The sequence below is a fragment of the Centroberyx affinis genome, unplaced genomic scaffold (genome assembly GCF_046629955.1).
Source record: "Centroberyx affinis isolate AG114_WGS23_722 - 3 ecotype Tasmania unplaced genomic scaffold, CSIRO-AGI_Caff_v1 ptg005341l_1, whole genome shotgun sequence".
NCBI classification, from domain to species: Eukaryota; Metazoa; Chordata; class Actinopteri; order Beryciformes; family Berycidae; genus Centroberyx; species Centroberyx affinis.
In genome coordinates this window covers 28,343-40,898 of record NW_027282666.1, presented here as the reverse complement: position 1 = coordinate 40,898, position 12,556 = coordinate 28,343, and the positions used below count along the sequence as shown (strand labels likewise).

The following is a 12,556-nucleotide window of genomic DNA, read 5'->3' as shown; positions in this document are numbered from 1 at the left end:
TTGTCGTTGCCGTCCGACAGACTAGTCGTTGTAATGGTAAGCTGTGGCTGAGCTTGAATCGCGGGCTTCAAAGACTCGGATGCGGGCTTCTTGGTTCTTTTTCAGAGGGAACGACTGGCGTGGAGGAGAGTTTTGTCATCTGTCGCAGGGGCTGGGAGAGAAATCTCACTCATCTTGGGTTTTAATAGTTAGAATTCGGGTTGAAATTGGGCTTTTGAGTCGTTTTATTCGGTTTTGAGTCATTCTACATGGCAACAGAATGAATGGTGTGGATATTTTGATCTTTTCAGTGTCAAATTTTGCTCATTTCTGTTTGAATCCAGTGAGAATTTGGGTTGAAATAGTTTTTTTTTTTGGTCGTTTTATTCAGTTTTGACTCATTCTACATGGCAACAGAACAAATGGTGTCAATATTTTGATCTTTTGAATATGAGGTTTTCATTTCAATGATCCTTTTGTCTCGGAAACAATCGCTCTGCGGCCAGCCATTGTGGACCGTACCGAGTTCAGCCAATTCATCAACACAGCGAACGATTTTTGATTGCGGTGTGTGACACCAGCTCATGACTAATTTCATAATTAATTGCCTTTTGGAGGACTTAATCACATTATTTGACTCTCTACTGTAGGTTGCGTGCCAATACAGCGTAGCCTGTGGCTTAGTCACAGTGTACTGGACTCATTAACAAGGTGGTCCTGAGGTTGTCAAACACACACAAGGCCGCATGAGAATACGCACGCACACACACGGATGTACAGTACACACACCTGCACATTCAGATACATCTGAATCTGTCTGTCTCTATCTGTCTTTGACACACACACACACACACACACACACGCAATGATTTAGAGGTTAAAAGATGCCCTCTGGTGTATTTGATAAGGATTTGAATAACTGGCTGGTTAGATTTCCCCGGGGGGAATATGAAAAAAAACAGTGTCTCCTGATGAAGTTATCGCTTGTCAAGCAGCTCCTTCCGCTTCTCCAGCCTTTTTCTTACATCCAACTGGAGATATTTGAAACAGATATACATTTTTTCTTTTTTCTTTTTTTTTGCTCAAATATTATGTGATAGTTTGTTTTTCAAGGTCTTTGGAGTCTGTTTACGCGAGAAAGAGAGAGAGGAGCGCGTGCACGTTTGTAAATCTCGCCTCAGTTTGTCTCTGTGAGTGTGAGTGTGTGTGTGTGTGTGTGGGCATAATTTGTGTCCACATGTGTGTGTGTGTGTGTGTGTGTGTCACCCCGTCTTTACCGCGCACACACAGCTTAATTATGACGTTACTAAAATGGGTAGTTTGCTCTGACACCCCGCTTGCGGAATCACACAGCGGACAGACTTAAAAGAGCTCATTAGCTCTCTCTAAAGAGCTGTTTACTGCACATACACACATGCACAGTAATAGGCAGCTCTGTTGATGCAGATGGACGCCGAGTGTAATGAGAATGATTAGGCTTCTCTATGTGGAGACTGGAGGAGGGGAAGAGGAAAAAAAAAAAAAAAACGCCGGCAGTCTCGACGCTTTAGAAGGTAGAGAAGATTTCCGTTGGATGTTGTTTCAGCTGAGTGCACGATCTCTCTCTCTCCCCCTCTCTCTCTCTCTCTCTCTCTCTCTGCAAAACAAACACACACACACATTTCTCTTGCTTTTTATTACTTTGATGCACACACACACACACATTACTGCAGTCGGCATTGCGAGTATAAATGCTGCCTGCTTCCATCTGAGTTTTTCTGCACAAGTTTCCCCAAAAAATCCGTGAAAGTTTGTGGATTTGAGGGAAATAAAATAAGGCCTTGAAAATTTTTGGACATTGCCTTGATTTTTTTTTTTTTATTAATATATAGCACCCACATTCATCCATATGCCTCACCTCTCTCAGTACGAGCATCAACATTTCACACCCTGAGAAAAACCCTATACAGTGGATATTTGTGCTGATACAGCAGCAGTTTTAAAATGAAACTTTTCAGAAGGACTTCTTGACTTGACACGATCATAAGTAAAACATGAGGCCTCTATATGATGTCTAATTTTCACCAGTCACCTCTTACACCCCAAAAAAATGCCAATTTTGAGTGTCTGAATCTCACCGAACACCTTGAGAGTCTATGAAAAGTCCTTGAATTTGATATCCGAGTGGGTGTGGGAAACATTTTTGCATTTTTGCAGGGAGGGCAGGTAGTGGAGCCACCTTGGAGAATTTTGCCTTTACTTCTCATATATGGATAGACACCCATCCCACACACACACACACACACACACACACACTCTGCACCACCACATCTTAAAGCGACTTTGCTTCGCTCATTGCCCTTGGTTTACATCACATTGAATTAGAGGCTACACGACGGATGATACCAAAGTCAATCCCGCTCCGGCTCCTCCATATGTTTTGGGGAAGGAGCAGCGAGTTCAAAGCGCTCAGTTCAAAGCATCTGCCCTCATTTGAATAACGTAGAGTAATCGCTATTACCTTATTTAAATAGTGCAAGTTATCATTTGGCCTTCATTTGCATCGCTGGGGTAATCACTGCTTCTCTGCATTAACCTCATTATAGAGGAGATGAAAGCTCTGATGGAGCCTGACACACTCTTTTATATATGTTATCTTTATTAATGACGGAATTAGAAAGATTCATGTTTCTTTAAGCGGAGGACATATCCGAGTCTGAATGAGTGGCAAATAATGGTCTGTGTGTACGCTGTATGTTCGTGCGATTCACAAGGCCGGTTTTATTTTGATCGGAGTTTGTATTGCCTTTGATTATTTTTCCGCTCCCTTTCCTCCTTCCTGTTTTTTTTTTTTTTTTTGTCCCCGTCTTCCTCCAGCGCTTGCTTCCTCTCCTACTCGTCATCCCTTTCTCCCTCAGCACAGATCTCCGTCTCCTCTCTTCACCTCCCCCATCTCTCCTTTTATTTCTTTCTCCATCCCATTTCTTTGTACGCTTCCCTGCACTGAAAAGTTGAACCAGAGCGTGGTGCTTAAAATGAAGTCCGAGCAGCCGATTCATCACGACAGAGCTAAAAAAAAAATCTTTACACGTCTTAACAGTTTCACTTGGTTCCAGTGCAAAGAATTTTCTTAAATCAGCTGATAATTGTCTTGAAACAAGTCAGCTGCCTTATTTGAAGATATAGTCACTTACTTAAGGAGACTCAAGAAAATCATTGAAAAAGATGAAACTGCATTGCCAAGTCAGGCAGAGTCAAGAAGATTTTTCTCTTTCTTCTAAAAATAAAATTAAAATTGCAGGGTGGAATACGAGATTAAAGGTGCGATAAGTACGATTTTTACTGTCCCATAGCGAGAAATGACCATAATATATCTGCAGGGTGTTGATGGGTTTGTTGATCAATACCGATGACTGCAACTTTGTCGTTATTTGTGTCAATTACAGGCCACCGTAATCTGTGCCAGAGACTTGTCGATGTTATTGCAATTCTTTGGTCACCAGTAGAGGTCGATAAAAGTAATAGAGGACTTAATGCCCTTTAGATGACTTGTTAAGGTGGATATTTTTAGCAGAATCCGGGGAGACGCGCTGTAGATTGCCCTCCGCAGCTCAGGCATCAAGGAGGCAGCTCCAGAATCGAAGGCACTCTCTGGATTAGCCAGAGACGTGGTTGAATCTGGTGAACAACCTTTGCCACGTGTCGTCATCCCCTACCAGTCCTAGCTCTCCTGTCCCTATCGACTGTGTGCTATCTAGGAAAGCAGAAGAACTTATGTAGGAATAAGAGATTGCCTGTGTACTGCCAAGATAACAATTTACCTCTGGCTGCAGATCAAGCATACTGAACAAGCATAGAGACCTGAAAGTCCTAAAATTGTTTATTGATTTACTGTATACTTCCACAAGACAACAGTTCATTAACGTATTTATTTATTTATTTATTCCTCTAATTGTTTTTACTCACAATGCCTAGGAAAAAATGTCCGTACTATTGCCTGATACTATGCTGTTTAAGTTTAATTCAGTCTGTTTTTATTATATTATATATAATACATTAGAGAGGCATTTTAACTATTGAATTATTTTATTATAAAAATAAGCACACAACAGTATAATGGTATGTTTTTGTAACAAACCAGTATGTCCTGCTGTAGAAACATTGTAGAAACCTGTTTGTGGCCTAAAGCGTAATTTCATTTTGTTCCTTTTTCCTGACTCTTGCAATTTTTTCCTTGAAATAGCCCTGTTTATGGTGTTGCTTCCCCTTATTTAAATATATTTGCAATATTAAAGGAGCCTCCCAGCTAATACAAAACTTTCCTCCACTCAGCTCTTTGTCTGAGGCGTTCCCTAGCCGGTACACTGGGAGGGTGACAGGCTTGCCAGCCCCTGCTAGACTCCCCTCGGCTAAAACGTTGTAAATTAACACAATTAGCAGATCGCCATTCTGCTAATTAGCCGCTGGCGTCTGCCGAGAGACGGCTGGAGAGGAGAATCAGAGAGGAAATAGGAGTCTGGGGATTCCCCCCCCTGTGCTGTTACCAAACAAACACGGGGCCTCGGAAAAGAGAGCGAGAGAGTGTGAACGTGTGTGTGTGTGTGTGTACGTGTTTGTGCCTGTGTTCTTTTTTTTTTTTTTGGGTATGTGTGTGTCCACGCTCGCACCAACTTAAATGGATAGGGGGAAGGATGGATTTGCTCCTCTATGAATGGATTTTATTGTGCGTGGCTGCTTTACTCACACACACACACAGACACACAAACCAATTCTAAAGCAGGCATTGCTCACCAGGCCCCCAACCGTGGTTCTCTACATGCAACTGCCGCCAGTCAATAAGTCGGAGGAAGCAGCCTAAATGACACCGATATTATCCTTTATTTGTGTGCACTAAGTCAAATCAAACAGGGTTCAATCTGCCGTGCGGCTGCTGTGATTACGCCCCGTCCAGCCTTTGATAGCACCACGGCTTTGATAGTGAGACAACGATGGAGTCGCTGTGTGACTGTCAGTGTTTGCAGATGGCATTGGCTGGGATTAAAGGAAACAGTGGCTCTCCAGCCTCCTGAGGCAATAAAGGGGAGAGCCAGGTGAGTGTGTGTCTGAGATGAGATGGAGCGAGGAAGGAGGGAGGAGGAGGGGGGGGGGGTCTGTGTGTGTATGTGTGTGTGTGTGTGTGGGGGGGGGGGTCGGCGAAGCGAGCACGGAGCGAGTAAATAAGAGGAGGGGTGGCCACGGGAGAAAGAGAATGAAAAGAAAAGATATATCGAAAGAGATGGAGTGAGAATAAAAGGAGGTGAAGAGAAATCAGGAACGATCTGGCGGGAGGGGAGGTGGGAAAATGGACGACAAAAAAAGCAAAGAGGAGAGACTGAGAGGGAAGACAAAGCGGCAGGGAGGCATGAAAAAGAGAGGCAGACAGAAAGGTAAAGAGAACGGAAGAGAGAGGGGAGGTCAAGGTGGAGCTGTGCAGACAGGAACTAAGCTTGAGACACAATGTGTTGTAATTCATAGCCGGCTACAGCTCCTGTGTGCGTGCCTGTGTGTGTCCGTCTGGGTCAGTGGATGTGAGCGGGTGTGTGTGTGTGTGTGTGTGTGTGTGTGTGTGTGTGTGCGTGTGTGTGTGCGTGTGCGTGTGCGAGCATGCTTGAGTGCAGGCATAGATTTGTGCGTGCACTATGGTCTTTTTGAACGCCTGTGTGTCTGAGCATGGTTCTGTGTGTTTGTGTGTGTGTATTTGATGAAAGCAGAGGGGGGTGGATGTGTGTGTGCGTGTGCGTGTGTGTGTGTGTGTGTGTGTGTGTGTTGCTTTGTGGCACTCGGCGAGGCACATTTTCAAACCCATCTCCAGCCGCCTCAGATGAGCCGGGGATTATAGAGTGACCCTCCATGCCTCTGTCTTATTGGTCTGGCCAGGGTGCATTAGGCTGCCGTAACCAGCCATCCCTCCGTACCGCACTGTGCCTGCCGACAGACACACTGTGTCCTTCTTATGATCTGTAGAAATTTACAATTCATGTGTAGTAGAAGACAAAACCCACGCATGGTATAGATGCATATGGGGAAGCAAAAAAAACACAGATAGGCGTACGCTCTTCCCGCATGTATGGATTCCTATCTAAATGTTTTTTTGTGATTGTGGAACCAATTCTAAACATCTCTTTTGTGTTTTTGTGTTGTTTTACGCCTGTAATTATATTATATAACATAATGACTTTGATAGCAGACCGTGGTATGCTAAGAATTAATGCATTTTAAAGCTAGCAGGCATTAAGGGTTAGTTGTACTGTTCCCAATAAGCTCCCAGATGTGTATCTATAGGGAAAATGTGATCACCTTTGTCACATGAGCAGCCTCTGTCCTAGGAAATAAGAAGGTGCTCTCGCTTTCATCATTGCAAAACATTATTTTAACATGTCAGTGTGTGTTTATGTGTCTCTGTTTCTCCGTCAGGCTTAAAGATGCAGTGGACCCCCGAGCACAGCCAGTGGGCCGAACAGCATTTCGACATCTCCTCCACCACGCGCTCACCGGCCCACAAGGCAGAGGCCTACAGGGCGGTGCCCGGCCACCTGCAGCGCTCTGCCTCCTACCAGTATGCCTGGGCCAACGACGATATCTCCGCCCTCACCGCCTCCAACCTGCTCAAGAAGTACGCAGAGAAGTACTCCGGCATCCTGGAGATGCCGGGCGCCTACTCCGAGGCCCCCGGGGTGATGAATGGACGGAAGGGTGAATCGGAGCCCTGGCAGGACGGGGTATACCCCATGAGCTGCATCCCCGAGGGGGTGTCGGTCAGAAAGGGAGGGGTGGCGGCGGCCTCGGAGGTGGTGTCCGGCCTGTGCAGCTCCCCGGGCCTGGCCTCCAGCACCCTGAGCGAGCCCAGCTACTCCAGCAGCAGCTGCGGGAGCCACACGGCCACCGCCCTCCACTCCTCCTCCATGGCCTCTCAGGAATACGGCCCGGCCTACAGCGGCTCCTACCTGCACAGCAGCTACGGCTCCCAGGCCGCCTCTGCCGCGGCGCTGCCCTCCCCCCTGCACAGCTCCGGCCTCCTGCAACCCCCTCCTCCGCCGCCGTCCCACCCAACTTTGGTCCCAGCTTACAACGGAGGCTCCCCCAACCTGTCCAGTTATAATTACCCTCCGGCGGGCTACCCGGCTCAGAGCTCAGTGGGGCCTGGGTACAGCCCCGGGGGAGCGCCCCCTCCTTCCTCGTACCTCCCCTCGGGCATCGCCGCACCCACACCCCTGCCCCCCTCCTCTACTTTACCCGGATACCCGTACCAGAGCCACAACCTGACCCCGATCGCCCCCACCCCTCTCAACAGTAGCTCCTCCAACTCGCTGAAGAGGAAAGCCTTCTACATGACAGGCCAAGGAGAGATAGACTCCACTTATGGTAATTTTGGCTACGGCCAGGCCCGGAGCTCGGCAGAGAGCCCCATGTACAGGGTAGCAGACAGCAGCGGCTCAAACGGGGGCTCCAACAGTGGCGGTGGTGGATTTGACAGGAGCGCTGAGAAGTCGTCTTTACCCTTTAATCCTCAGAAGCAGTCAGCTATGCCCTCGGAACAGCAGAGGAAGTACAGCAGCCAGGCAGCAGGTGGGCCGCTGACTCCTCCATCCTATGTCTCCTCCACCCTGGGGGGCTCCCGCTCGGCAGACTCCCTCGCCAGCTTCACCTCCCCCTCCCTGAGCGAGCAGGGTGCCGATGACCACCGCCTCCACCTCTCCCACTCTGTGCCAGGGCCTACCTCCTCCTCCTCCACCTCCTCCTCCCGGCCCGCCGAGGAGCAGCTAAAGAGCAGCGACCCTCACCTCCTGGACATGGTTACCTCTGAGATCCTCCAGCAGGGCCCCCCGGTGGATTGGAGTGACATTGCGGGTCTGGAACTGGCCAAGGCCGCCCTGAAGGAGGAGGTGCTGTGGCCCATGCTGCGCCCGGACATGTTCAGTAGTCTAGGACCAGCCCCGCGTTGTGTGTTGCTGTTTGGCCCCAGGGGCAGTGGAAGGACGTTGCTGGGACGCTGCCTGGCCAGCCAGCTGGGGGCGCCATTCCTCCAGCTCAGTGGCTCCACATTGGCCACAAAGTGGCTGGTGGAAGGCGAGAAGATTCTACAAGCGTCTTTCCTGGTGGCCCGCTGCCGGCAGCCCTCGGTACTGTTCATTAGTGAGGTGGACATGCTGCTGTCAGCCCACCTCAGCGAAGAGAGTCCCGTTAACCGACTGAAGGGCGAGCTACTCGCCCAGCTGGACTCGCTTCTCCTAGGCTCGGGCGAGGACGGGGGCAACCAAGTGCTGGTGGTCTGCTCCACCAGCAGGCCCCAGGACATGGACGAGGGGCTCCGCAGGTACTTTGCCCGGCGGGTGCTGGTGCCCCTGCCGGACGGCGCGGCCCGACACCAGATCGTGAACCAGCTCCTGGCCCAGTCTCAGCACAAATATTGCCTGAGCGACGAGGAGCTGGCGCTGCTGGTCCAGCGTACCGAGGGTTTCTCCGGCCTGGACCTGGCCAGACTCTGCCAGGAGGCGCTGGTAGGTCTGCTGCACGCCTCCGCACAGGGCATGGACATGACGGGTATGATGCCCAGGGGACAGATCAGGCCCCTCACCTACCAGGACTTTGACAGTGTCTTTTGTAAATTCCAAGCCAGTATATCGCAGAAAGAGATTGACACGTACACTGAGTGGAACAAAATGTTCGGCTGCAGCCAGTGAAAAGATAGATTCCGCCCTTGAGAAAAAGAGGCACCCACAATTCCTCCCCTCAGGGCAGAAGTATTGTGCTGGAGGGAAAGGCACACAAAAGGCCAATGCAAGCCCACTGAGTTCTCACAAGCAGGGTTTAAACGCACCGAGAGACCTGGCTTGATGAGATAACTGGCAGTTTTGCAGTTAACGAGCAGAGTTTTAATTTGAATGCTTGACACTCCGGAAAGCCAGGCATTGTTTACACATTGCGAGCAGGTTGGCTTCAGAAGAGACACCCCAGTGTCTGTATATACCGTTATGTTCTTGTTCCTGAGATTTAGTTGGCTATCCAAGTGCCTGAAGTGGTGCTTTCTGATTTTCTTTTTTTATGTTTATTTGCCTCACAATCTACATTCATGGCATGAGCTGATGATTATTAAGAGCTTTAAAACTTCAGCGATGAGTCTGAAAAATACAGATTGACAGTCGCCATCGCAGGTGGTCAGTCGTTCTTTATTGTCTCGCTAAGAGCAGTAATCCATCGGGGCGGCAGTAGTCTGGGCCCTGACTCACACTCATCTCTTCTGATCCTCTGTCTGCAAAACAAACAAACAAACAAACGTAACAAACAAAACTCAGGAAAGCGTTTGTGAATTGTACAGTACCTCAAGATATCTTGACGAAAAGCACTAAGATCTGAGAGGAGAATTCGAGGCGGTTTGGCAAATTTATGTCTAGCTAAGCAGTGTTAGGTTTACCTCAACTGGCTAGGGTAAATAGCAAAGAGGTGACAATGAATGTACCAGATATGTTCTGGATGATGGAACAAAATCAATAGTGAGAATTTAAAAAAAAACACTCTTTCTTTTTATTTTATTTTTTTCACAGCAGGTGCTTTAGTTACCTGCGTCTACTTGACCAATTCTGAAGCTTATTTCCATTGCTCTTCGAAAATTCGACAATGTGTTGCCCAGCTTTGTTGTTTTGGGGGTTTAAGGGATGGACAGGAGTTGGGGTGGGGGTGCGGCGGGGTTCATGAGTTGTATATTTATAAAAACAACCATAATCTTTTATATCATGCAATCTAGGCTATATGGGTAGGCTGCATGGAGGCTCCATCAGTTCGTCAGCCAACCTCTGCGCAGAGTAGCGGCTCGTTTGTCATTATAATGCTTATCAAAGGAAGCCATTTTCTCTGCCATGGATGCACTTGACGCTAAAAACACCTCCAAATAAGTGAGATCACAATGATATCAAAGACAATTTACTGTACCTCTTTGTGCGGGTCTTAAACTAAATGTTTTACTTCATGTCGTTTGTGTCCTCTGGTCTAGTTTACCCCAGTTGGTTTCAGCCTGAGATGCTGTATTTCCTAACATAATCACATTCAAACTCCTCACAGAACAAGCAGCTCTTTCAGTCAACAATAGCATCAAGGGACCTAATTCCAGATTTTCCAGAGTTTGTAACTTGGATTTGATAGGTGTCAGAACATAGATACAGCAATGTGGAATTTTGCAGAGTTGCCCTGTAATTACTCACACACACTAACTCGATTTGAACTGGATTAGTTTTACTGAGGGGAGGGGGGGGGGGCTTCTGTAATTGTATTTTTTAAGAAGGGCATCCATAATTTTAATTCAGTACAGATCTCATGTCTGGAAAGTACAAAATCTGGAGTAAATTACTGTTTTTCGATCTTCTGATAATAGCAATTCAGTTTGAATTTACATCTCTGTAATGTAATACGCATTATGATATTTTTGGCCAGGAGACTGTTTGAATAGAGTGCACATACACAGTAAGTGAAACTGTAAATCATGCCATTTTGCATCCGAGGCACAAGCAAAAATTTGAGGGAAACCACAAAGATCCTTTATCCTATAAGAATGATCCTCTGGAATTATTCACATAGCACATAAAAATGACACTGCAAGCCTTCCCCCAGTAAAACTAATCCAGTTCAAATGGGTTTTTTCAGACATTTTTGTTGTCTGGTATTATAGAGTATTGTCAATCCTGTCCACTATATTTACAAGGTGATCGGACTATGAAGCACATGATCTAAGTGCATTTGGATACATACTTTGGTTCACAGAAAAGCTTTGTAAAATGATTCGAGAATTATGGAACTAGTCTTAAAGTCCTTCATCTCTCAAATGCCCACAGTATTGCATTTGAATGTATTTTTGTATCTTCTTCCTTGTCGCCGTGTGAGAGGCTGTCGCTTAGCTCTACAATTGTGGCATGGAAGTACTTAAGATAGTTTACTGTATGTGCACTAAAGCATTCTTGTGTGTAATATGGTTTTGTCACTGGTTTGAAATGTCTCAATGCCATTGCCAGTGCTTGCTTTGTTTTTATTTGTCGGTCTGATATTTATCCTGGATGAGACTCCAATTATCTGCTCAACCGATGATCAAATACAGATGAGGGATATCATACACACTTAAAGCCTCTTCATTTTAACGTGTAGTAAATATTATTTTGCAGTTTTGTATTTCTCCTTTTATGTCTCTGTTTTGTATTTTTCCATCGTAGCAATACGAAAGTAGGAACTACACGCACTCTGTGTTGATATCTCTGTTTCTACATTAAACCGGTGTAGGCGCCATCAGTGCAGTACCTGATTTGCGAAAAAAAAAAAAAAAAAAAGTTCTGCTGAGCATCAGCAAAATTGATGGCAAGACAGCCAGGCAGTGTGGCGGCAGCACAAGGGGAAAGCAGAGTGGTCCGTCAGAAAACCACCCTCAAAACAATCTGTACCAGAATTCCTTCTGTCAGCAAATCCTCTGGAGAGAGAGTCCCTTTAGACAGAAAACCTACTAATGCACCTCAGAGCACACAACAACAGCACAGGCATTCTCTCCCGTTCTCCACAGCCCAACAAATGACTTGAAACACGCTGGTCAATGCTACGCTTGTTTGTTACGTGTTTTACAGTCCTCCTTTTATTTCTTTGTCTTTTTCTACATGTTTAAAACTAGCTTTTGTTGTTTTTTTTTACATATTTCTTCAAATGTCCATCAAGTTTTTGGACCCAAGAGTTCTTCTTTAAAGCATTTCTACCTCATGGCTACAAAACACACGTAGTATTTGATTTATGTCTTTTCCGAATGTCCGACATTTGTGAAAAATACACTGAACAAACGAAGAGGAGAGAATGACACCATGAAGTTTGCGCAGTCTACCTCAAGATGACTGTACTTAAAAACATTTAGCTGATGGTGCAACCGCAGGCTGCGGCATAGCCTTGTGTGTGTGTGTGTGTGTGTGTGTCTCTGTCACTGTGTGTCAGACCTGAGCTATAGGCAAAAATAAAACACACACACACACACCTGATACACGACGTCTGAAACACACTCACAAGCAAGCGTGTTTGTGAGGAAGGAACAGTGGACAGTCTGGGTCGACCTAAAGTTGCCCTGGAAATGTATAATCCAATACATTTGCTTTAATCTTTTGTGAACTACTGTGGTTGTGCGCGTGTGAATGTGTATATACGTGGGCACACTCTTTTTTTTCTTTTTTTTTTGATTTAGTGTGTTGAATTTTATAAATTGTTAGTATATATAACACACTTGCACAAACTTAAAACAGAGTGTAACGTGTTTCTGTTGTACATACCTATACATACAATACAAATGCACCACTTGTTTATATGTGTGAATATGTTGCCATACTTGCAGTCAACTTAAATGTATTTTCATGTAATCTGAGGTACAAGCAGCAACAAACGATTCATTAAAGACGTTTTCTTGGGAGATTATACCTTGTTCATCTCATTTTTATGTCACTCGTCGCATTAAGGCTCTGAGGGAAGCGTGAGGACAGATTAATAATAGAATTTATTTATCAATAGAATGGGGAAAAAAATAAATGTATTGTCCTGCCAAGAAATAGCC

At 46.1% G+C, this 12,556-nt stretch overlaps 1 pseudogene; it reads left to right on the top strand.

Moving 5' to 3' along the window:
* The window catches only part of LOC139667161 (fidgetin-like), a 30,178-nt pseudogene extending 21,500 nt beyond the window's left edge, over positions 1–8,678 (top strand).
* The last annotated feature ends 3,878 nt before the right edge of the window (positions 8,679–12,556 follow it).